The sequence below is a fragment of the Euprymna scolopes genome, chromosome 18 (genome assembly GCF_053919585.1).
Source record: "Euprymna scolopes isolate OS-2025 chromosome 18, ASM5391958v1, whole genome shotgun sequence".
NCBI classification, from domain to species: domain Eukaryota; kingdom Metazoa; phylum Mollusca; class Cephalopoda; order Sepiida; family Sepiolidae; genus Euprymna; species Euprymna scolopes.
The window spans coordinates 103,452,156-103,457,155 of NC_136499.1; the positions used below are offsets into that span (position 1 = coordinate 103,452,156).

The 5,000-nt window shown below is 43.0% G+C and overlaps 22 non-coding genes across 22 annotated transcripts; all 22 read left to right on the forward strand.

Moving 5' to 3' along the window:
• The first annotated feature begins 84 nt into the window (after positions 1-84).
• On the forward strand, positions 85-156 carry Trnac-gca (transfer RNA cysteine (anticodon GCA)). The gene has a single exon. It is a non-coding gene; the product is annotated as a tRNA-Cys (tRNA).
• A 156-nt stretch (positions 157-312) lies between these two features.
• Trnac-gca (transfer RNA cysteine (anticodon GCA)) lies at positions 313-384 on the forward strand. The gene has a single exon. It is a non-coding gene; the product is annotated as a tRNA-Cys (tRNA).
• A 155-nt stretch (positions 385-539) lies between these two features.
• Positions 540-614, forward strand: Trnac-gca (transfer RNA cysteine (anticodon GCA)). Its single transcript has one exon. It is a non-coding gene; the product is annotated as a tRNA-Cys (tRNA).
• A 152-nt stretch (positions 615-766) lies between these two features.
• On the forward strand, positions 767-838 carry Trnac-gca (transfer RNA cysteine (anticodon GCA)). Its single transcript has one exon. It is a non-coding gene; the product is annotated as a tRNA-Cys (tRNA).
• A 154-nt stretch (positions 839-992) lies between these two features.
• Trnaf-gaa (transfer RNA phenylalanine (anticodon GAA)) lies at positions 993-1,064 on the forward strand. The gene has a single exon. It is a non-coding gene; the product is annotated as a tRNA-Phe (tRNA).
• Positions 1,065-1,219: 155 nt separating this feature from the next.
• On the forward strand, positions 1,220-1,291 carry Trnac-gca (transfer RNA cysteine (anticodon GCA)). Its single transcript has one exon. It is a non-coding gene; the product is annotated as a tRNA-Cys (tRNA).
• Positions 1,292-1,446: 155 nt separating this feature from the next.
• On the forward strand, positions 1,447-1,518 carry Trnac-gca (transfer RNA cysteine (anticodon GCA)). Its single transcript has one exon. It is a non-coding gene; the product is annotated as a tRNA-Cys (tRNA).
• Positions 1,519-1,673: 155 nt separating this feature from the next.
• On the forward strand, positions 1,674-1,745 carry Trnac-gca (transfer RNA cysteine (anticodon GCA)). Its single transcript has one exon. It is a non-coding gene; the product is annotated as a tRNA-Cys (tRNA).
• A 155-nt stretch (positions 1,746-1,900) lies between these two features.
• Positions 1,901-1,975, forward strand: Trnac-gca (transfer RNA cysteine (anticodon GCA)). Its single transcript has one exon. It is a non-coding gene; the product is annotated as a tRNA-Cys (tRNA).
• A 152-nt stretch (positions 1,976-2,127) lies between these two features.
• Positions 2,128-2,199, forward strand: Trnac-gca (transfer RNA cysteine (anticodon GCA)). Its single transcript has one exon. It is a non-coding gene; the product is annotated as a tRNA-Cys (tRNA).
• Positions 2,200-2,353: 154 nt separating this feature from the next.
• Positions 2,354-2,425, forward strand: Trnac-gca (transfer RNA cysteine (anticodon GCA)). Its single transcript has one exon. It is a non-coding gene; the product is annotated as a tRNA-Cys (tRNA).
• Positions 2,426-2,580: 155 nt separating this feature from the next.
• Trnac-gca (transfer RNA cysteine (anticodon GCA)) lies at positions 2,581-2,652 on the forward strand. The gene has a single exon. It is a non-coding gene; the product is annotated as a tRNA-Cys (tRNA).
• Positions 2,653-2,807: 155 nt separating this feature from the next.
• Positions 2,808-2,879, forward strand: Trnas-gcu (transfer RNA serine (anticodon GCU)). The gene has a single exon. It is a non-coding gene; the product is annotated as a tRNA-Ser (tRNA).
• A 155-nt stretch (positions 2,880-3,034) lies between these two features.
• On the forward strand, positions 3,035-3,106 carry Trnac-gca (transfer RNA cysteine (anticodon GCA)). The gene has a single exon. It is a non-coding gene; the product is annotated as a tRNA-Cys (tRNA).
• A 154-nt stretch (positions 3,107-3,260) lies between these two features.
• On the forward strand, positions 3,261-3,332 carry Trnac-gca (transfer RNA cysteine (anticodon GCA)). Its single transcript has one exon. It is a non-coding gene; the product is annotated as a tRNA-Cys (tRNA).
• A 155-nt stretch (positions 3,333-3,487) lies between these two features.
• Positions 3,488-3,559, forward strand: Trnac-gca (transfer RNA cysteine (anticodon GCA)). Its single transcript has one exon. It is a non-coding gene; the product is annotated as a tRNA-Cys (tRNA).
• A 155-nt stretch (positions 3,560-3,714) lies between these two features.
• On the forward strand, positions 3,715-3,786 carry Trnac-gca (transfer RNA cysteine (anticodon GCA)). The gene has a single exon. It is a non-coding gene; the product is annotated as a tRNA-Cys (tRNA).
• Positions 3,787-3,941: 155 nt separating this feature from the next.
• Positions 3,942-4,013, forward strand: Trnas-gcu (transfer RNA serine (anticodon GCU)). Its single transcript has one exon. It is a non-coding gene; the product is annotated as a tRNA-Ser (tRNA).
• Positions 4,014-4,168: 155 nt separating this feature from the next.
• Positions 4,169-4,240, forward strand: Trnac-gca (transfer RNA cysteine (anticodon GCA)). Its single transcript has one exon. It is a non-coding gene; the product is annotated as a tRNA-Cys (tRNA).
• Positions 4,241-4,395: 155 nt separating this feature from the next.
• Trnas-gcu (transfer RNA serine (anticodon GCU)) lies at positions 4,396-4,467 on the forward strand. The gene has a single exon. It is a non-coding gene; the product is annotated as a tRNA-Ser (tRNA).
• A 155-nt stretch (positions 4,468-4,622) lies between these two features.
• Positions 4,623-4,694, forward strand: Trnac-gca (transfer RNA cysteine (anticodon GCA)). The gene has a single exon. It is a non-coding gene; the product is annotated as a tRNA-Cys (tRNA).
• Positions 4,695-4,849: 155 nt separating this feature from the next.
• Positions 4,850-4,921, forward strand: Trnac-gca (transfer RNA cysteine (anticodon GCA)). The gene has a single exon. It is a non-coding gene; the product is annotated as a tRNA-Cys (tRNA).
• The last annotated feature ends 79 nt before the right edge of the window (positions 4,922-5,000 follow it).

Here is a 5,000-nt window from a genome sequence, read left to right on the forward strand (position 1 = left end):
AATCGCCGCTATCAAATCCGTTTCTGTTTCAAAGGCGGAATAATGGTGCGTATTTTCTTTTGTATAGGAGCGTAATTGTCATGCGGGGATGTAGCTCAGTGGTAGAGCATTCGACTGCAGATCGAGAGGTCCCCGGTTAAAACCCGGGTGTCCCCTTCAAGATTGGTCTTACTTTTTTTCTGATCTGTGCCTGTACTTTGCGATAATGCAAAAAGTAGGATCATTTTAAATCGCCGCTATTAAATCCGTTTTTGTTTCAAAGGCGGAATAATGGTGCGTATTTTCCTTTGTATAGGAGCGTAATTGTCATGCGGGGATGTAGCTCAGTGGTAGAGTATTCGACTGCAGATCGAGAGGTCCCCGGTTCAAACCCGGGTGTCCCCTTCAAGATTGTTCTTACTTTTTTCTAATCTGTGCCTGTATTTTGCGATAATGCAAAAAGTAGGATCATTTACAATCGCCGCTATCAAATCCGTTTCTGTTTCAAAGGCGGAATAATGGTGCGTATTTTCTTTTGTATAGGAGCGTAAGTGTCATGCGGGGATGTAGCTCAGTGGTAGAGCATTCGACTGCAGATCGAGAGGTCCCCGGTTCAAACCCGGGTGTCCCGTTCAAGATTGTTCTTACTTTTTTCTAATCTGTGCCTGTACTTTGCGATAATGCAAAAAGTAGGATCATTTAAAATCGCCGCTATCAAATCCGTTTCTGTTTCAAAGGCGGAACAATGGTGCGTATTTTCTTTTGTATAGGAGCGTTATTGTCATGCGGGGATGTAGCTCAGTGGCAGAGCATTCGACTGCAGATCGAGAGGTCCCCGGTTCAAACCCGGGGGTCCCCTTCAAGATTGTTCTTACTTTTTCTAATCTGTGCCTGTACCTTGCAATAATGCAAAAAGTAGGATCATTTAAAATCGCCGCTATTAAATCCGTTTTTGTTTCAAAGGCGGAATAATTGTGCGTATTTTCTTTTGTATAGGAGCGTAATTGTCATGCTGGGATGTAGCGTAGTGGTAGAGCATTCGACTGAAGATCGAGAGGTCCCCGGTTCAAACCCGGGTGTCCCCTTCAAGATTGTTCTTACTTTTTTCTAATCTGTGCCTGTACTTTGCGATAATGCAAAAAGTAGGATCATTTAAAATCGCTGCTATTAAATCCGTTTTTGTTTCAAAGGCGGAATAATTGTGCGTATTTTCTTTTGTATAGGAGCGTAATTGTCATGCGGGGATATAGCGTAGTGGTAGAGCATTCGACTGCAGATCGAGAGGTCCCCGGTTCAAACCCGGGTGTCCCCTTCAAGATTGTTCTTACTTTTTTCTAATCTGTGCGTGTACTTTGCGATAATGCAAAAAGTAGGATCATTTAAAATCGCCGCTATTAAATCCGTTTTTGTTTCAAAGGAGGAATAATGGTGCGTATTTTCTTTTGTATAGGAGCGTAATTGTCATGCGGGGATGTAGCTCAGTGGTAGAGCATTCGACTGCAGATCGAGAGGTCCCCGCTTCAAACCCGGGTGTCCCCTTCAAGATTGTTCTTACTTTTTTCCAATCTGTGCCTGTACTTTGCGATAATGCAAAAAGTAGGATCATTTAAAATCGCCGCTATTAAATCCGTTTTTGTTTCAAAGGCGGAATAATGGTGCGTATTTTCTTTTGTATAGGAGCGTAATTGGCATGCGGGGATGTAGCTCAGTGGTAGAGCATTCGACTGCAGATCGGGAGGTCTCCGGTTCAAACACGGGTGTCCTCTTCAAGATTGTTCTTACTTTTTTCTAATCTGTGCCTGTACTTTGCGATAATGCAAAAAGTAGGATCATTTACAATCGCCGCTATCAAATCCGTTTCTGTTTCAAAGGCGGAATAATGGTGCGTATTTTCTTTTGTATAGGAGCGTAAGTGTCATGCGGGGATGTAGCTCAGTGGTAGAGCATTCGACTGCAGATCGAGAGGTCCCCGGTTCAAACCCGGGTGTCCCGTTCAAGATTGTTCTTACTTTTTTCTAATCTGTGCCTGTACTTTGCGATAATGCAAAAAGTAGGAACATTTAAAATCGCCGCTATCAAATCCGTTTCTGTTTCAAAGGCGGAACAATGGTGCGTATTTTCTTTTGTATAGGAGCGTTATTGTCATGCGGGGATGTAGCTCAGTGGCAGAGCATTCGACTGCAGATCGAGAGGTCCCCGGTTCAAACCCGGGGGTCCCCTTCAAGATTGTTCTTACTTTTTCTAATCTGTGCCTGTACCTTGCAATAATGCAAAAAGTAGGATCATTTAAAATCGCCGCTATTAAATCCGTTTTTGTTTCAAAGGCGGAATAATTGTGCGTATTTTCTTTTGTATAGGAGCGTAATTGTCATGCGGGGATGTAGCGTAGTGGTAGAGCATTCGACTGCAGATCGAGAGGTCCCCGGTTCAAACCCGGGTGTCCCCTTCAAGATTGTTCTTACTTTTTTCTAATCTGTGCCTGTACTTTGCGATAATGCAAAAAGTAGGATCATTTAAAATCGCTGCTATTAAATCCGTTTTTGTTTCAAAGGCGGAATAATTGTGCGTATTTTCTTTTGTATAGGAGCGTAATTGTCATGCGGGGATGTAGCTCAGTGGTAGAGCATTCGACTGCAGGTCGAGAGGTCCCCGGTTCAAACCCGGGTGTCCCCTTCAAGATTGTTCTTACTTTTTTCTAATCTGTGCCTGTACTTTGCGATAATGCAAAATGTAGGATCATTTAAAATCGCCGCTATTAAATCCGTTTTTGTTTCAAAGGAGGAATAATGGTGCGTATTTTCTTTTGTATAGGAGCGTAATTGTCATGCGGGGATGTAGCTCAGTGGTAGAGCATTCGACTGCTGATCGAGAGGTCTCCGGTTCAAACGCGGGTGTCCCCTTCAAGGTTGTTCTTACTTTTTTCTAATCTGTGCGTGTACTTTGCGATAATGCAAAAAGTAGGATCATTTAAAATCGCCGCTATTAAATCCGTTTTTGTTTCAAAGGCGGAATAATTGTGCGTATTTTCTTTTGTATAGGAGCGTAATTGTCATGCGGGGATGTAGCTCAGTGGTAGAGCATTCGACTGCAGATCGAGAGGTCCCCACTTCAAACCCGGGGGTCCCCTTCAAGATTGTTCTTACTTTTTCTAATCTGTGCCTGTACCTTGCAATAATGCAAAAAGTAGGATCATTTAAAATCGCCGCTATTAAATCCGTTTTTGTTTCAAAGGCGGAATAATGGTGCGTATTTTCTTTTGTATAGGAGCGTAATTGTCATGCGGGGATTTAGCTCAGTGGGAGAGCATTCGACTGCAGATCGAGAGGTCCCCGGTTCAAACCCGGGTGTCCCCTTCAAGGTTGTTCTTACTTTTTTCTAATCTGTGCGTGTACTTTGCGATAATGCAAAAAGTAGGATCATTTAAAATCGCCGCTATTAAATCCGTTTTTGTTTCAAAGGCGGAATAATTGTGCGTATTTTCTTTTGTATAGGAGCGTAATTGTCATGCGGGGGTGTAGCTCAGTGGTAGAGCATTCGACTGCAGATCGAGAGGTCCCCACTTCAAACCCGGGTGTCCCCTTCAAGATTGTTCGTACTTTTTTCTAATCTGTGCGTGTACTTTGCGATAATGCAAAAAGTAGGATCATAGTAAATCGCCGCTATTAAATCCGTTTTTGTTTCAAAGGCGGAATAATGGTGCGTATTTTCTTTTGTATAGGAGCGTAATTGTCATGCGGGGATGTAGCTCAGTGGTAGAGCATTCGACTGCAGGTCGAGAGGTCCCCGGTTCAAACCCGGGTGTCCCCTTCAAGATTGTTCTTACTTTTTTCTAATCTGTGCCTGTACTTTGCGATAATGCAAAATGTAGGATCATTTAAAATCGCCGCTATTAAATCCGTTTTTGTTTCAAAGGAGGAATAATGGTGCGTATTTTCTTTTGTATAGGAGCGTAATTGTCATGCGGGGATGTAGCTCAGTGGTAGAGCATTCGACTGCTGATCGAGAGGTCTCCGGTTCAAACCCGGGTGTCCCCTTCAAGATTGTTCTTACTTTTTTCTAATCTGTGCCTGTACTTTGCGATAATGCAAAAAGTAGGATCATAGTAAATCGCCGCTATCAAATCCGTTTTTGTTTCAAAGGCGGAATAATGGTGCGTATTTTCTTTTCTATAGGAGCGTAATTGTCAAGCGGGGATTTAGCTCAGTGGGAGAGCATTCGACTGCAGATCGAGAGGTCCCCGGGTCAAACCCGGGTGTCCCCTTCAAGATTGTTCTGACTTTTTTCTAATCTGTGCCTGTACTTTGCGATAATGCAAAAAGTAGGATCATTTAAAATCGCCGCTATTAAATCCGTTTTTGTTTCAAAGGCGGAATAATGGTGCGTATGTTCTTTTGTATAGGAGCGTAATTGTCATGCGGGGATGTAGCTCAGTGGTAGAGCATTCGACTGCTGATCGAGAGGTCTCCGGTTCAAACCCGGGTGTCCCCTTCAAGATTGTTCTTACTTTTTTCTAATCTGTGCCTGTACTTTGCGATAATGCAAAAAGTAGGATCATAGTAAATCGCCGCTATTAAATCCGTTTTTGTTTCAAAGGCGGAATAATGGTGCGTATTTTCTTTTGTATAGGAGCGTAATTGTCATGCGGGGATTTAGCTCAGTGGGAGAGCATTCGACTGCAGATCGAGAGGTCCCCGGTTCAAACCCGGGTGTCCCCTTCAAGATTGTTCTGACTTTTTTCTAATCTGTGCCTGTACTTTGCGATAATGCAAAAAGTAGGATCATTTAAAATCGCTGCTATTAAATCCGTTTTTTTTTCAAAGGCGGAATAATTGTGCGTATTTTCTTTTGTATAGGAGCGTAATTGTCATGCGGGGATATAGCGTAGTGGTAGAGCATTCGACTGCAGATCGAGAGGTCCCCGGTTCAAACCCGGGTGTCCCCTTCAAGATTGTTCTTACTTTTTTCTAATCTGTGCGTGTACTTTGCGATAATGCAAAAAGTAGGATCATTTAAAATCGCCG